General features: G+C 34.3%; 1 protein-coding gene across 4 annotated transcripts in view; it reads right to left on the bottom strand.

The window, feature by feature from the left end:
* The window catches only part of LOC102696991 (protocadherin-9), a 354,468-nt gene that overhangs the window by 200,956 nt on the left and 134,249 nt on the right, over positions 1-19,263 (bottom strand). The gene's annotated exons all lie outside the window — the stretch shown is intronic.

Here is a 19,263-nt window from a genome sequence, read left to right as displayed (position 1 = left end):
TTTAGCTTCCATTTTTGGAAAGATATCACTCAGTTTCTGCTAGTGTTCTAAAATAATTTTACCTGGGGTGAACAAATGATCTTATTTACCATAAATGTTGTTTTAAGAAAAACTATGTTTGGTCTAACTTTGAAATAAGAGATATTAATGGCACAGGCAGGCATGAGTTGTTTTCTTAATTATTTGAAATCAATTTTTGAAATTCCAATTTAATTATTTTCATTTAAAAATGCAGTTCGTAGGCACATGTGTCTGTTACGTAACATCTAACTGGAAGCAGCACACGGCAAACAAAAACAACATAAACATCCACTGAAACGTAAATTGTCAAGCCACCTGCTTCTTTTCACACTGTTAGTCTACAAGACAAGCAGCATGGCTTTCATGCTGGGCAGAGGACTGATAAGTTCCAGGCTCACAGGCACCTCATCACAGAAAAGAATCAATGAAATGCAGTGAGCCACAGCCTCTGGGAGCTTATGACTAGTGGCATAACCTCCTTCTGAATCAGTACTTCTTAGGCTAAACTCTAATCTCCCACTTAAATTAAAGATTTCTACATCTTTTGAGCCTTAACTATTCAATATATTTGTAATGCACTGTATATAGAGGGATTTTTTAATTTACTGATTTAACTAAATTACAGAATTGTTTTTATTTGTATATAGACATCGATAACATGACTTCTTCTTTTCTCTAATCATCTCTAAAAGATGTACATTTCTGGAAAATACTACAATTAGTTTACAGGAAGGCATCTTCCTTGTTATTTTCATTTGACTTTTCACATATATTCAAATGTAAAAAGAAACACCTATTATAGAAATTTGGGCACATTGCTTTAAAGGTATAACAGTAGTGATATACATCTTAAATGTCCCTGAGTTCTGAAATTATCTTGCTATTTTTTCATTTTGTTTACACTTATATTTTGCAAATAGTTAGGTACAGCATTTTTATGTGAATGCAACCAGATGGATGCCAGATATTCATCATCAGGAAATACATAGCACATACATTTTTAATTTTAATTTCTTATGCTAAATTTGAGATGGAGGTTTTCTATTTTTCAGTAACACAAATTGTTATACAATATCTGAGTGCTTTAAATATATTCTTCCAGTTTAGGCTTCATAACAGTGTTACATTCAGAGCTGATCTACAGAACAGAAACTATAAATTTGCATCATAAATGTGTTTTTACAAGCTCAACACTAGCACTTTTCTGCTGCTGATCCTTGGTGAAAAGTCAAATCATACAAGTCAAAGCATACAATTTTCTCTCAGTTTATTAGAATCACCTCTTCTAGCTGTGGCTAACTAGTTACTTGTTCACATTTTTGATGGATAGTGTCTGCCAAAGTTCATTGTTAATCTCTGTTATGGTACTATGTAATTTTTAGCATTTAATCACTAAAGCTATTATTTAAAATGTTATCATCATGGGGCTTTTTATATATACTGTATGTTCTACTGTATATGAACAATAGCAAAGACATTTCTGTATAAACTACAATTAAGTTCCCTAGACATACTGTACACTGTATGATGTTTAGAAGGGGTCCAAATTCCAATTTTTTGAAAGCAGAAGGGTTACTTATTACTATCTAGAAAATTACCTCCATTCATGTATTCTGCAAGACTGCGGCTCTAAATGTGCAAATAAAATATGTAAAAACACACTGTATTTCCTTTTTACAAATGTTTTATAAACTCTTATGTTTTATAAACACTTAAGAAGCAAATGTCAATATATGGAATGCAAAAAAAAAAGTAACAGTATAGTAAAATCATTTTTATAACAAATTAATTTATTGGCTTGGTTTGCCTGGCTGAGGCAATAGCAACTTGACTGCAAGGACAAGGCTGATGGAACTCACACTTATTTATCTATGAATTGGCTTCATTACTCTGCTCTCCTCCCCACTGATAGCTGACGTGTGGTGAGCATTCTGTCGCACTATGGCTGTCATCACATCATCCAGGTGGATGCTGCACGTTGATGGTGGTGGAGGGGAGTCTCCATTACCTGTAAAGTGCTTTGAGTGGAGTGTCCAGAAAAGCAATCTATGAGTGTAAGCAATTATTATTATTATTTACAAAGGAATGAGCTAGAAAGTTGCTGTAAGGGTGCCGATGGAGTGGAGGAAGGGATATGAAAAAAGTTGCACTAGTTTATGCTCTGAAAAAGAAGATGCGCCACATGGCATCCTCTTGTTTGTAGCCATTCTTACAGTATGTAAGATACAGTATTTACTGTATATGCAGAAGACAAAAGTGGGTGGAGTGAATATCAAATCATCATAAAATCCATATCAAAGCTGTATCAAGCAACACTACCACTACGTTTACCACTACACATAGTAGAAGGGAGAATGCAAGAAGCAAGCATATAAAACACTATATCTTGTCTCTTCCCTGTGATTCATAATTGCTGGTTTAAACTATCGTTATTTGAACACATCATTGAGTAAAAAGTCTCTCGTTGATATTGTGCACCATAACACATCCAAGACATACATTACACACTATCATTGATGTTATGTTACTTTTGGATTACAATTCATTTTATTAATTTAGTGAGTGTTTTACATAAAATACATATTCTATCCTGTTTTTTAACTACTTAATAACCTATTATTACTACCTAATATCAGTGACAGGCAAGTACAGGTAAAACACTAAAGGATGTTGATTGCATATTCTTTTCACCATGTGGTTTTAGATTAGATTAGATTAGATAAGACTTTATTGATCCCGAAGGGAAATTGATGAAGCGTTTTCACTGTTTTCTGTATATTCACTTCATTTATCCATAAAAAAGTGTTCTGTTGGAGCATTCAAACAAATAGTATATTTCAGAAACAAATTAAAATATCAATATAAATATAATTATTAAATATTCAACTTAAAAAACTGTAGACATAATTTGAAATTCAAAATGGGGCATCACTGCAGTAAAGTGAATACTTTTGCAAGCCATTATATATGCAGTATACATAATACATTTCTAAATGCATCATGCAATAAACCTTAGCAGACGAACACTCAGATTTGTTTTTCTATTTAACTTTTTTCTATTTAAAGTAGAATTTCAACATAGCAGCCACAACTACTATGAAACTGTAAACAATTAATTTTGTTTTAAACAGATATAAAGTATTAGTATTAAATCAAAATGTTACAAAACATATAAGACATACATATATAAATATGTTATATAAAACATATATTTCCTTTCAGTTATCATTTGACTCATCAACATAGGTTTATCGGATTTAATGTCTTCCCTCATATAGTATTTGTCATTTTCCCTGCATTGGTCAACAGTGTTTCAATCTTCTTTTGTTAGGCCAAACCTTTATTTCTAGCTTCCTTTTTTCTTGTCACTCTACTTATTAAACACAGATTGCATAGTCAACAATTGATTCTGATGTGTGTCACATACACAATGATTTAATCATTCTGAGCATTCTAGGCTGATATAATTAATATACAAATGAAGAAATTGAAGATAAATATGAGCAAAAAATAAATATGAACTAATTCTTTATCTGTACATGTTGATATTCTAGTACTTTAGAATACAATACAGAGCTTATAAAAGGTTAAGGATATTGAACATTTTTATCCTGATACAAAAAATGTGAGTTAGGGACAAAAATGCAATATTTCATTCAGGTGTTCATTAAAGAAAATGTCTATAATATGCCTCAGGCAGCAGAAGGACAAATTCCTGTATTGCATAATATTTACGCAGAAGCCACAGAAGTGTTTAAGGTACTAGAAGCATTCAAGATTTTTAAATACCTATAGCATGATGGTATCTTACCAGTTCCGCTCAAGGAAACAATTGTTATTCAGCAGCCACTGAAGCACATACCCATCCATAAAAGAATGAACAGCTAAACCAAGTAATTACACTCCAATAAATCTGATCTCTATTTCATTTAAGCTTATGGAAATAATTATAAGAACTAGAGAATCACCTATGCAGAAATAAGATCCTACAAAATTGTTGACTTGACTTACAAATGGTAGGTCTTGCCTAACTTACATGTTAAGAGTTAATTGAACAAGCAACAAAAGTGGATAGTAGTGGATATATGCAGGAAATATATAGTGTATTTAGATTTTCAGAAGGATTTTAATAAAAAGATTAATTCTCAAATTGTATGACACATGCATTCAGGGTGCTTGGATGATGAATTGGTTTATTAAATAGAAAATATACTGTAGAATACAAGTAAGGGATGAATACTCAAACTGGGGAGAGATAATTAGTGAAGTAAAACAAGGATCTTTACTAGGATCACTGCTCTCCTTAATATATACTAATTATGTACAGTATATTCTGTATTAGTAAATAAATAATTTGTTTGCAAGTTTGAAACATTACCAAATACAGCAGATGCAGCAAATTAAATTCTAAATATCTGTATAAAACTGAAAACTGGACAAACACCTGGCAAATTTTCAGTATACATAAATGGAGGGTTTTGCATACAGGTAGTAAAGATAAACTATAAATACCCCCACACACTAAGCTAGAAGATACTACTTAAGGAAAATATTTAAGTCTTTTTATGTTTAAAAGATGTTTAAAAGTTTATGTTGACACATCTTTTACAGGCAGACTTAAGAGGGAGCTGCTGTTAAAGCCAACCAACCACTAGAGGCTACTATATGGTCTCTAATACTTGGAAGAAGCCACAGTGAGGAATAATGATCTAATTATTGTATTATTAGTAAAGGAAATACACATTCTTACATAGGTCAATAAGGTTTTTTTTTTGAATGCATTTGGCATGCACGAGAGTCATAGTGGTGGTTGAGTGGTTTTTTGAGTTTTGCTTCTTAATAAACTGAAAAGGTATGCAATAAAGATGCATGAACTTCACTTCTGGTCATCATGAGTTTCTGACCTTTAGGATCACCTAGCTCAGTGCAGAATCACAAATTGGTGCCAAGACCCAGGATCTCTCTGGCGATAAAAAGTGTTAAGTGGCTACTACAGATTTGTTTTCTCTTTTTATTTTTGTTTGGAAAACTACACAATGGCCTTGTTTGTTACAGAAAACATATGTGGGAAGACATGAGACATCTTCAAAAATTGTAAGGCTTTGGAGAAGAAAAGGAAGTCATGAAAGTGATTGACTGAATACTCTGCCATGGGCAGTGTGTTGGTGTGTCTGGATGGACCGGCAGAACTTTCCATATTTGATCCCCCTCATTATTGGGTCCAGTGTCCCCAAAAGGACCAAAATTAGGGTGGCAGTGTGAGTGGTGTGGGTATGACTGACATTGCTGCTGAAGTCCATCCATGCTTCCTGCTCTGGGAAGTACTTGATTCGTGATGGGATCAGAGCTTCCCATGGCCATCTCAGAAGTAGCTGAGTTGGTGCCAAAGGTTTTCTGCCCAGGTAAGAAGAAGGTAAAAGGTCTGGTCGCCAAATAACATAAAGTACAGGAGGAGCACAACCCAAAACTGATGTGGCAGGGGGATAAGCTTCATTTATGGCAATTGTTCCAAGATGAGAAAAAAGAAAGAGATGAACAATAATGTTCCAGAGCCTAAGCCTATTTCAAGAGTAAAAAAAAAGTATTGAGTGTCCATGATCAATGGCTCACAGATCCAAAGACACACGTATGCTCTAGATCCTGAGACCAAGTCACAGAGTTTCATTAGTTGGTCACCAAAGATGGCTCAGATCCAGTAACAGCAGCTGGAAAATGGTTGTGGTAGTCTGTTAAACACTCTAGTGTGGGAGAATGCTACTGTGTGAGATGCCCTCCAGCGGAACACCAAACAGATGGAGAGCCAGCTGCACTCCAGCCAGGCTGAAAGTAAATGCAAGTTTCCAAAAAAAAAATGAAAAGAAATGAGTGATGAACTGAAAAAGTGTGAGTTGCAGCCACATCCTTCAGGCAGAGCTGAAGTATCTATGGCACTAATGCAAAAACTCTCCAGTGAACTTAAAGAAGAGTGAGACTCTATGGGCTAAATAACAGCAAAAAATAAATCCTAACTTAAAATGACAGTGTGTGAGAACGTGGTCAGCCAACTACAGTCCAGCCAAACAGAATGCAAACACACACTTCAGAAGAAGTTGTAAGTGGTGAACAATGAGCTGCAAATGACAAATAGCTAGAGCTACAGCCTGTAGGCAGAGTTGGTAAATGTCCTGTAAGAAATGGGCACGCTTTCTAAACTCCAACACCAGCCTACCAGTGTAGAGACAGAAGTGAAAGAAAAGGTTGTACAGATGGAAAATCTGCAGTCTCAGCTAAGCCAGGCCCTTTTCCAAAATAAATGGTTGATGGAGAGGATCTTTTTTACAGAAACAGTACTTGAAACTAGCAAAAGGGAGGACAAGGGAAAACAAAATGTCCTGCTAAAGAAAAAAATCTAAAAACAAAAGCACCAAAGCCTGGGAAGTTTAAAGGCTAACTAATCACTATTGTCTACTGAAACACAGAAATAAGACTTTCATAACAGTCCAAGTGTTACTGGAGGTGTGGAAGGTTGATGACCTTCAAGAAAAGGACCCCATGTGAGGCAGCTGCTGTGTCCTTTGACCCAAGAATCACTGATGTTTATAAAGAAAAAACAGTGACCTGGGAGCTGTGGGAGGTGCAGTTCTTGTCACCAAGACCTAAAAAGATGATCTTGCACCTTGTCCTGAATATAGCCACAGTGGGGATTAATTATCTAAGTAATGTACTTTTTCTTTACCTCCCACAAGTGACTAAAGTTATGTGACATTCACATCCTTATTTTGATTATTATTTTGATGACACTATTTTGATGATCCTTCTATCCAATTTCTAACACTTTGTCCAATTCAGGGTAATGTGGGGAGCTGGAGCCTATCCCAGCAAGCAATGGGCACAGGATGGGATGTACCCTGGATGGGACAACAGTCCATCACAAGTTACATACAGACATCTACTCCATGGCCAATTTTCCTAGAAGCCAATTAACCTACCAGTTTGGTCTTTGGACTGTGGGAGGAAACCAGAGCACCTAGAGGGAACCTTCCCGAACACAGGGAGAACATATAAACCCCACATAGCACCATAGGTCTGGAACTGAACTCATGACCTCAGTAATGTGAGGCAGCATTGTTAATTTCTGAGCCACGGTGCCACCCACATTTTCCTTAAAAACATATTTAATGCAAGAAATAAGTTAATATTCAATATTTGAAATCAATTGTATAAATTAAAATGTCAGCATTTTCTTCTCATGATAAAATGCATGTTTTCATATGAATTTGTACAGTATATTTCAACACCACAAATTTAACAGGTCAAAAAAACGCTCTTAACGACATCTTACTCTGTAGTGTTCTCCCTCACTGACTAATATTGTCTTGTTTATTCACTAAACATATACACATAATGATTCTTGGTTTTGTTTAAACAGCTGACCTTACATGACTTTAGTCATGGTGATACAGCACCTTACGGATCTAATGCAGAGATAATTTTTTGTTGTTGAAGATGTAGTGGCAGTACATTGATGCAGGTGTCGTTTAGGCCATTACTCAAACTTTACCTCTCATACACACACAAATTGCTCTCACATAGACACAAAATGCTCTCACACTCTCAATTTTACTTCTTACACAATTACACAAGTAATTGTTAAGTACTTATTTTGGCTTCAGTTGTTGCATGCTGCGTTGACGGAAGAACTTTCGTTGCAGGCATCGTAGCCGATGATAATGAAGCTTTTGCTTCTGGTGTGACTACAGTAAAATGTTATTAATTAAAGCTATGGCTTGGCTTAGTGCTTGATGTGGTTGAGGTTGATTTCTTTCCTCCTTCTTGGAGCACAGCACGTTTCTCAAGTTCACATTGTGAAGGAGTGTTTTATACCTATGTGTGAGGTAAAACTAGTGAATGTGAGAGCTTTTTGTGTGCATGTTAGAGGTAAAACTAGCGAATGTGAGTGCATTTTGTGTGTATGTGAGAGGTAAAATGGAGAGTGTGAGAGTATTTTATATGAATGTGAGAGGTAAAATGGAGAGTGTGAGAGCACTTTGTGTGTGTTTGAGAGGTAAAGTGTGAATAATGGCCTAAACGGCACCTAATAATGTCTCCCTTGTATAAGTTTTTAAATACAATTGTTATTTTAAAAGTGAACATAAATGCAGATGCAGCCATTCAAAGTGCGCGGTACAGACACGTTCCAGAGGTAATTGGCTACGGCGTTGCGCAAAATACTGCGTACGTGATTGGTTGACCGACAGGGGCACTCGAGGTCCGTTGGTCGGTCGTAGAAAGATTTACAGTAAATGTCTTTACTGTGCCCGTTTTAGCATTGAATATTAATTTGGAATTTTACCACTGAAGGGAAATCTTAGTACCTGAGCATAAAAAGAATAGGAGCATACTGTAACGCGTGTGAAGGCCATAAACTATATTAATTTTGGAACATAAACATACAGTATATGGCTGGTCTCGGTACTTTAAAGAAAACATACACACCAGTATTCCATTTCTCCCTAAACATTTTAAGCTTCGAAGTCTTTAAGTAATGTGATACCGGAGTCAACAAGCATACTTTTAGAATTTGATTAAAAGGGAATATAATATGGAATCGCGTATCTAACAAATTTATATTTCTAAATATCACAACATGATCAAATTTAAGTCATTTTAATAACAATAAATAGTCATCTATGCGTTACAATATAAACATTTATATTGATTTAAATCACGTTTTGATTTAAATCGCAAATGCGGGTTTAAATATATGTGTTTTTTTATTCACAATCAGACAAATCCAACATAAATTGATATCTTTGTCTTCTAAGTATCTTAATAAACTTTCAGCATAGCTTTCTTCCCATTTAGATTTATTTTTCTTGGGATCTTGGGATCAAACGTGGAAAGATTAGATTGTAATCGTTTTTATTTTTTAAATACATTTTAGAAAAGTGTAATCTATACTAAAAAGCTGTGCACAAACTGCTATAAAGATCCATATTGTAATACTTTCGGGTTCGGATAGGACAGACACAAGAACTCAGACTTGCGGAGTTAAAGCAAGTTAAAGCCTTGATTTTATATATCACCTTTAAAAGTGGCATCTCAAAGCAAAGTAAATACCCAGCACTGATTGTACCCATCTGTCATGCTAATAAAGCACCTTGAATTGAATTGAGAGAGAGAGAGAGGGTGAGGGTGAGGGCTAGCGAGCGAGAGAGCACAGCCAGGACAGACAGGCAAATAGAATACACTCCACAGACATTCACAACAGCGACATATCATAAAATGTTTGCACATATAGCTAAATTATTATTTGTTTTTCAGGAAGTTAAAAAAACACTTGAATTACTTATCCAGTCTCTCGAAATATTTTTTTTTCAAGCAATGCAACTAACGTTGGGCAACGTGTTTTTTTTTACCACATCTTAAATCTTGTCAGTCAGCTCTTTTTTCTGTATTTGAATTGTGGTGATTCAAACAACCTGGGATAACAAGTGGTCTCGCAGAGCTTGAACAACAGATGACAATTCCCTTAGTCCTTCCTTAGTCTTCCTGAAATTGTCAGATTATGAGGGAATAAAAGCATTTTATTAAAAACTTAATAAAAAATATTTTTTTAATCGTGTATCTAAGGAAATAGCAGTATAACCTTGTTCATGCACAAACAGTGGCATGTTACATTATTAATTTGCCAGAAAGCTCTAAATTGTATTTTGAGTGCGTTTTTTGACTTTTTTTAAATTGCAACCCATAAATAAAGCTGATACTGTTTAGACTTTTAATTATTTTAAACTGTATTACAGCAGCACAATGCACAATGGAACGGAAATTGCAAAAATGCACTTGGAATCTGTCCAAGCCCTACTTTGTCAGGCATTTTCTTTTACTTTAACGGACATAAAAACTCCCTTGCTTTTAACAGAGCGTTTCATAATTTCTAACTATGAAAATTATTTAAACTGCGACACTTATCATTCAACCAGAGCTCGAAATATCACAAGGATCCTCAAGAGCACAGCAAAGACTGTATTAAAAGTATACTAGTGACAAACTAGTATACTTTAGATCTTTTTTTCTGAACCGGGGAAAATCTGATCATGTTTCTCTATAACAATAATAAAAAACATTATTTTACATATCACCTTTATGTGATATCACCTTAAGGACAGCACATACAAGGGTTAATTGCACAATGGACCGCACAAAGAAATTTAAAATAGTCTTCTTTAGGTATGAGGGCAGGAGTGGATCGCAGAAGGCATAATCGGCAAATTAGGAAAACAAAGAACAGGACAGGTGAGACGTTTATCCAGAGAGCGAGTGATCAGAAAAAGGAACAGCTGTTACGCCCAGGTTTTACGCTCTCTCTCTGCTGAATGAATAAAAGCATTTTATTAAAAACGCATTTGCATATGTCTGGGTATTTACTTTGTAATCTGTGGTTTACATCTACTGTATTGCTTTCAGATGCCACTTTTAAAGGTGATATGTAAAATAAAGTTTTTTATTATTGTTATAGAGAAACATGATCAGATTTTCCCTGGTTCAGAAAAAAGACGATTAAAATCTGTAATCTTTCCACTTGTATGAAAATACAAGAAGTTTCTGCTTTGTGTAAGGATGGTATCAAAAAGTAATCTAAGTGGTGAGAAAGCAGTGCTCCTCAAAGTGCTTTACAGGATAAAAACAATAACAACAATAGTGTTAGGCTTGGCCAACGATTTTTTTATAGAAATACAAAATGAGATATAATGATGTGTTCCGGCTTAGACATTAACGAGTACAACCCCCCTCTCTGTGGGAGTGCTGGCTGGTGTTTTCAAAGAAGAAGGGGGCAAGATTTCCAGCGAAAGACAACCTCCCCCCTCCAAAAGCACAGTATTTACTAGTTAAGAAAGCTAGGCTCCTCAATGAAATCACTTTAACATGCTAATGGGTTGGTGTAACAGTCCGGGTGTGGCAAGCTTCTACAGCGTTTAGGCGGGATTCTGACTTAGAGGCGTTCAGTCATAATCCCACAGATGGTAGCTTCGCACCATTGGCTCCTCAGCCAAGCACACGCACCAAATGTCTGAACCTGCGGTTCCTCTCGTACTGAGCAGGATTACTATTGCAACAACACATCATCAGTAGGGTAAAACTAACCTGTCTCACGACTGTCTAATCCCAGCACACGTTCCCTATTAGTGGGTGAACAATCCACCGCTTGGTGAATTCTGCGGGTGTGGCAAGCTGTCAACTCAACTACGGCGAAAGGAACCCTTCTTTCATTGGAAGACAATGAACATATTCTAGCCCTAAATGAATTAATAGCAAACATGGTTTACATAAAAGACATTTTTCCAAGAATGTTTAGCCTTTGTCACTAATGAAACCACTAAATAAAGACATAAATATAGAAACCTTAAGATTTTTAAAATACATGACTTTGCTAAAATTTATTTAAAAATAAAAACGCTTACAAACGCCAGCGGAGAGAGAGAACAGGGGATGGATGTCGGTTTTGCATAAGGGGGGCTATGGAAATGAGGTCTATTTGGGAACGTAGAGTTACATGTTCTGGCTGTGAAGTATCGTTGTTGAGTATAGAGTGTTGAGGTATTGATTTTGTGTAATGTTTTATGTTCAAAATTGAGCTGGATTTTGTTTATGATAAAGAGGATAAACTGGGATGGGAGGAGGGTTTGGTTTTGCATAAGGGGTGGGATTATGATCATTGGAGGAATTTGAGTGAGTTTTTGGTTTGTATTACGAATAATTTGTACGAGATATTGAGATTTGTTGTTGTTTTGTTGAGATTTAACTCCGCAAGTCTGAGTTCTTGTGTCCGTCCTATCCAAGCCCGAAAGTATTACAATATGTATCTTTATAGCAGGTGGTGTACATCTTTTTAGTATAGATTACACTTTTCTAAAATGTATTTAAAAAATAAAAACGATTACAATCTAATCTTTCCACAGTTGATCCCAAGATCCCAAGAAAAATAAATCTAAATGGGGAGAAAGCTATGCTGAAAGTTTATTAAGATACTTAGAAGATAAAGATATCAATTTATGTTGCATTTATCTGATTGTGAATAAAAAAACACATATATTTAAACATGCATTTGCGATTTAAATCAAAACGTGATTTAAATCAATATAAATGTTTATATTGTAACGCATAGGTGACTATTTATTGTTATTAAAATGACTTAAATTCGATCATGTTGTGATATTTAGAAATATAAAAGTCAATTAATTGTCCATAATATTGCTATTCTGATTTTTCAAAGAAATGTCGCAGTACACGGATATAATCATATCGTTATTAATTTATTTAGATACGCGATTCCATATTGTATAAGCAGAAAAGCTTAAAACTACCACTTTTTTACACGCTATTTCATATGTTAGTTAAAGACTTCAATGCTTAAAATGTTTAGGGAGAAATGGAATACCGGTGTGTATTTTTTCTTAAAAGTACCGATTCCTGGAATCTGACTGGCTGACACCCTTCTGAAGTGGTTCCATAATATCTGGTATATGGAAAAGAAAGCGTTGATAAGAAAGCCTGGATTCTCATGTATCTGATACAAGTATCTTTTAATACAGTCTTTGCTGTGCTCTTGAGGATCCTTGTGATATTTCGAGCTCTGGTTGAATGATAAGTGTCACAGTTTAAATAATTTTCGTAGTTTTCTGTTAAAAGCAAGGGAGTGTTTATGTCCGTTGCAGTAAAAGAAAATGCCTGACAAAGTGGGGCTTGGACAGATTCCAAGTGCTTGTACAAATGTGCTAAAGAAATTATACTTTGAGTTTACAGCTTGTCCAAAGTCATTCATTATTAATACTATTAGTAATATCTTCGGTAAAGGCTTTAATGCATAAATATTTCTGATAAAGGTAGGTTGTGTTCTTTTGTCCAACTGAGCAATCTTGCTTTCATAAAATATACCAACTTTTTAATGACTGATGATTAACATGCTGTAATACATAGTTTAAATTTAAAAGCTCAAATGCTGTACATGAGAGGTTAAGTTTTATTGGCTCCTCCTGGCGGTTTTACAAGGTGATGCTGGATACTTTCCGGCATGACGTCAAATGATGCGATTAACCCTGTGATACTGCGTGATACTGCGACACGCCCACTGGGGTATACCACGAAATACCCCACCCATTTTGAATGGCTGCATCTGTATACTAACATATTCATAAGTATTTTGATGTAGAATAAACTGAGTTAATTTCATGATATTATCAGCGAATTGTTGATAATTTATGAAAAAAATATAACTGCCTACAAAAATGTAAATATGATAAACATAAGCATGATGATGATGTTATTACTGTAGTTATTTTTTAAAGTTTATAGAAACCTAGTAGTATAACCTATTTTGCCAATTAAATTCATTTAATTTGAATATAGATTATATCTATGAGTTTCAGCACAATAATGTAATGTATTATACAGGAAAAAGCTAATGCTTTTTTCCTTCCTTTATTATCGCTGATGCCTATTTTTCATTCAGTAAATAATCCTATTGAGTATCTTCTTAGCTTTAACATAACTGAGAAAATCTGGCACCATTTCATTTCTGTGGTAACTGTTAATGATACAGCAGTACCAATGTAGCATGTCATCACAATCACAGCCCACAGGCTTCATCCCTGATTGAAAGCTGCTGCTATGTCCTATATCACGGTATGACCATATGCTGTAGATATCTGCTATTCCCTTCCCCCCTTAGCATCATTTACTCTTTTTCTGAGGTTCAAGCCAAGGCAAAAAATATGTTCTTCTTTCTACAGCAGAAAGGTTAGATTGCAATTTGAAAACAACTCCTATTTTTAATATTGCTTTTTACCAAACAAAACAGCACCAACACAAATAAGATTGCTAAAAACTGTAAGACTGCTGAGGACAGCACTGAGCTTGTAAGCTTTCTGAGTAAACTAAATTTAATGGATGACTTCATCACTCTGTAGCTATATGATTATACGGTGAGATAAAAGCTCTGCCTGCAGAATCATAACAATGATTACCTGGCACATCTAGCTACATTGAGTATTGAAGGCCATAAACCTGAAGCTGTGATTAAGAATAACACTGTAAATATTGTGCTATAGTTTATTTAGGAACCCCATTTCCAGTCTAGAAATGACAGTGTGGGAATCTACCTAGTTAGTTTGGGCATCTGCACAATGCAATGTTTGCAAATTTATTGGACTTCAAAAGGAGAGACTATATATCAGCTTTTAGTTTTTTTACAACAGTCAATAATTTTTTTGTTTATCGCAAACTTCTGTCTACTCTACCCTCAATGCCATTTGTCATAGTTTTCAAGGTCACTCCAAGCCTCGTTGGGAAAGTATGTTGTGACTGATTGGTTCAGTGATGCCTGTGCGGCTGTCTGCAAGTGCTTTCAGAATGAGCTTATTTTTCACAGAAACATATGATTGAGGGGAAAACTTGAGAATCAAGTTAACAAGATTCATAAATTTAGTTTCTCCCATGGGTTCCTTTTACTGGATACCAATCTACCCCTACCATTCATTCACTCACTGGCACAGCTAGCACTTAAAAAGTGACCTAAAAGGAAAGCTGTTTTGCAGTTGAAAAAAATATCTGTGATTTATTCAATGTGGATTTAATTGCATAAAAGAAGCTGCTTCAAAGGCAAAGTATTCTTACATTATTTGTTTCTCCATTCATAAACATTTGCAATCATTTAAATTTGTTAATGATAAAGGTGGAGGCTGCAGAATAAGACTAAGATATATGACTAAATTACATAAATTAACCATTTTTTATGTGAACCAAACTTGGCCCAAATTATTTTTATTTTTATTTTACTTTTTTAATTGTAGTATTTTGTTTGAATGTGGAGTTAAAAATTCATAGTAAATAGTACCTACAAATAGCTGAGAATTAAATAAAAAGCTTGGAACAAACACCTTCAAAGGTTACAAAAAAGTCATAAAAGGCCTGATGAGTCTGTTCATTGTATGGTTTATTCATTATGTAAAAACATTAAGCTTAGAAATAGAATATAGAAACACAGGAGGAAACTGATAAGACACCAGAGCTTGCAGAAAAAAGAAAATGGAGAAAGTCTCTTTATTGTATTGTCAAAATGCAGTAACTCACAGATGGGGATAGAGTATTAAAAATTGTATTTTGTAAAACAGTGCAATCTTCTGTATTTTGAAAGAAATACAGAAAATCCTGAAGTGCAGATTCTATGCTGCTTAGTGACTCAAACAGGTTATAAACACAATAGCCTTTCCTTGTTTACTGTGCCTTCAAATGTTTTTAAAATCATTTGGTGCATACATTTGCTTTAGTTTGGACCATATGGAATCCTGTAGATAATGCTTCAAAAGATACTAAAAACTAAGAAGAAATCTCCAGAATTTGTTAAAAAGGAAAAGGTGAATCATGATGTCAGGACACGCTAGTGGTGAAATCCTACAAAAACTGACAATGACATATAGGTTTCTATGCACCTATTTCATTTATTGACCTTTTTCTTTTTCCTATTAAATTGTCAAACACATCACACATCACTCTGGTAAAGAATACCATGGAGAAATCAATAAAAAAATAGAACCTTTTAACCATAAACACATGTGTAGAGTATAATCCAGCATTTTTTAAATCTTGGTTGGAGTTGATTGTAACAGGTCAAGTGCAATTTGACAGAATGCTACAGTGAGTCCATAAAAATTCTTCAGTCTGGAGTTTACATAAATATAATGTAGTCATTCACATTGCAGATGATATGACAAAGACCTAAAGTTGCTTAACAGTGTAGCTTACATTTTTTGTCATGTATTAAGGCCATGATATTTCAGTTTGGAATAACCTTAACCTTGTTAAATATTCTTACTACACTTATATTATAACAAAACCTTGTTAAAATACTTAATACAGGATAGATGCAGCCACTCTGAACATGCAATATTTCTTCCAAATGCATTACTTGTACTTCAGCGTATTGAGTTATATAATTCACTGTCAAAACACGACCAATAGGTGGCACTTGTGGTGTGTTAGATGCTAGTGAAACGATTGCTTCATTTAATCTGTTTCTTTATTGTGCATAATTAATATGCTTAATATGCTTATGCTTAATATGGAAATTTACAAATAAAGGGAAATTTTGGTAATTGGAAACAAAAACAGATTTATAACTTAATATATACTTAATGTACCTAATGTAATGTAAAATGTAACAGCAAAAAGTAATAAGAAAACAATTTTAACCTTAAATTTTGTTTATGAAAAATATGTTTCACACACACTGTACTGTACTGTAGTGGCTTTAAAGCCATATGTTTTCATAAGTAATATATACTTAATGTACATACAGTAGATAGATGTGGTAGGTAAATATAAAAAAATAAAGTACACAACAGTATTCCACCTTCTACATAAACATTTTATGCATTAAAGTCTTTAACTTGGTAAACTATGGTGGTTATTTTGGAAACTTTTGACATGCTTGTTCTAACTATATAATTATATAAAGTGTAGATACTTCATGAAACGTTATGTTTTATTCTTTTCTAAGAACATGTAATAAGAACACTGAACTTGGTTGTTATTAATTTTAATCTTTTTTGTAGTATTTTACTTAATACCACTTGATAGGAAATATTAATATGGAATTATGTAACTAAAGAAATGTTGGCAGATAATAATAATAATATCACTTGTGGATATTTTGGAAATATTTTTTTAAATATTTTGATGTTTTCGTCATTTAATTTCAACAGCTTTTGCAGTCCTTACAGTCATGGTGGATGATGAAATACTCATAGACTGTGTAGCACGTGGCACTCAAACAGCAGTTTAGTACAGCTGTTTAGATGGCTGCCTGCTACTGAGAAGGTGACCAGTTACATTCTTGAACAGATTATTGCTTTTTTAAAATACAGTATATAAAAACATTAAATTTACATCTGCATTGAAAAATTAAAAATTCACACTAGATGTAAACTTTTGTTGTGATACTGTATTTTTAATTTAATTACTGTACATGGGGAGGCTGGCAATTTATTTTACTGCTTAGTGGATACATTGGAGCAGAATATGTATCTACATTTCTCTTCTCCCATCTTAGTCAATACATTTACATCAGAGGAGGTCAGAAGAAATGTTTCATAGATATGTAACACTGATATCAGCTCCTAGGAGAGCATGGCCCTTGACTGAACCAGGTGTAGGAAGAATATCTGGGAAGATACTCAGCACTTTGAGCACTTTTTGTCAGGAGGCAAAACAAGACTATTAAGTAGTAAGATAACATAAGATCACTTTATTGGCCAAAAACAATGTCTTATATTAAGAATTTGTCTTTTCACATACCCCAACTTGCTCTCCATGAGACACACAGACCTAGGAGAGAAGCTTGGGGTCAGAGCACAGGGTCAGCCATTAAAATGGCACCCTTGGAGAAGTTGGGGTAAAGGACCTTACACAGGGATCCAATGGATTAGGATTCCTCTGCCAGCTGCAGGATATGAACCAGCAACCTTCCAGCCACAGGCGCAGGCGCAGATCCTTAGCCAGAGAGCCACGGCACCACCAATACTCTTCTTGACCAGATTATTTAGTACAAGACTTTAGATATCTCTTAAGAAAACATCTGCTAGAGAGTGTGCAGATCTTTTAATGGCTTATCCACTCACCTTCATGTTCATGGAAGACAATCACCCATGACAGTGAATGTTAGCTAATGAATGAGAGGGTACTCTTTATGCTGCAAAATAAGAGAATTATGATGAATGTATTTCTCTGCATTTGTCAGTGTATATCACATTATTGGATAGAGGGTCAAGGCTGTAATGTTGATTATATTATAGTTTTCCTAAGTATTCGGTAATGGACAGTTAGAAAATATTTTCCTTGTTATTTTTTTATTTTTTTAAAAGCCTTTAAAGCAATAAAATGCACTTATCCCACATAACAAAGAAAAGCAAAGAAACAGTCATCATAATCTGCAATGTTTATTTAACCAACTAGCTTTTTTATAGGATTACAATATATAGATCTGCTTGTTCATCAGAACTGTTAAAATGAATAATGGTATACTGTAAACAGCAAGGGAGTCAAACAAGGCAAGGTAACTTTGTTAATAGCTAGTCAAAACACACTTTGGCTTGTTTAAGTACTTCTGGTAAAACTCCAGAAAATATATTTTATACATATATATATTTTTATACTTATATTGCATATTGGCTTACAACAAAACTAGAGAAGAAAACTATGTAAAATTAAAAGTTTTATTGAATGATGTCACATGACCTGACATGACATGACAAAATGTATTTTTGTTGAACAACTGACTAAGGAACCTTTAAAGCCAACAAACCCCCGTAACTCTTGACATAGTATGAATTTCTGCTTGGGGATTCGTACTCAGTGCTGGATAATGACATAGCTTAAGATGTAAACAGTGAGTTCTGGAGTGTAGGGTCAACTTACACTCTCCATAACACCCTTTACTGGTTGATCCCATTAGTGTTAAAATTAATTAATAATTATATTACATATAGCTGTTCTGCTTTCAATTCTGATAAGGACACCCAGATCCACTTCTGTAATCAAAGGAATAACTTACACAAATAGGATAAAAGAATCATTTTAGTCTTGAACAATGAAGTAGTGGCAGAGTCAATGGACTTCATGAGATTCATCAATCGAACATTAACCAGATGACCCAAGTTGAAACTCTAAAGGGAAGTACATTTAAAACTGAGAACAGAAGGTACGTCTTCACAAAAAATGTTGTAGGTATTGTACAGTATGTGGAGAGCATGCTAGTCTGCAATATACAATATGATATTCATATACCCACAAATATCAGGAAAACAATATTATGTATTTAAACCATAAATAGGGGAGTGTTGGTGTTATTTTTGGTGTTAAAAATAATTAAATAAATTCTAATCTACAGAGAATCAAAAAACCTTGAAAGTTGCTGCAGGTTGTTGTTTACAATATAAAAGCCTGTATTTCTAATGATCTGAAAGAAATATTTAAAAGTATGTTTTACAAAGTATATTTGCAATGTAATTACAAATGTAATTACATTTGTAATTACAATACAATGTAAGAAATATCCCATCCCATCCCATCCTAATGTCACATTTACTCTCAAGGGCTACAGATGAAGAAATCCAGCTTCCATCCTTACCTTCTAGAGCAAAACATTATGTTTGACAACACTGTGAGCCAACATTTTTTTAACATGATAATAAATCTATGACCTTCAGA

This window comes from Lepisosteus oculatus, chromosome 15 (genome assembly GCF_040954835.1).
Source record: "Lepisosteus oculatus isolate fLepOcu1 chromosome 15, fLepOcu1.hap2, whole genome shotgun sequence".
Taxonomy (NCBI): Eukaryota; Metazoa; Chordata; class Actinopteri; order Semionotiformes; family Lepisosteidae; genus Lepisosteus; species Lepisosteus oculatus.
The sequence above is the reverse complement of the archived record's forward strand: the minus strand, read 5'-3'. Positions and strand labels throughout refer to the sequence as shown.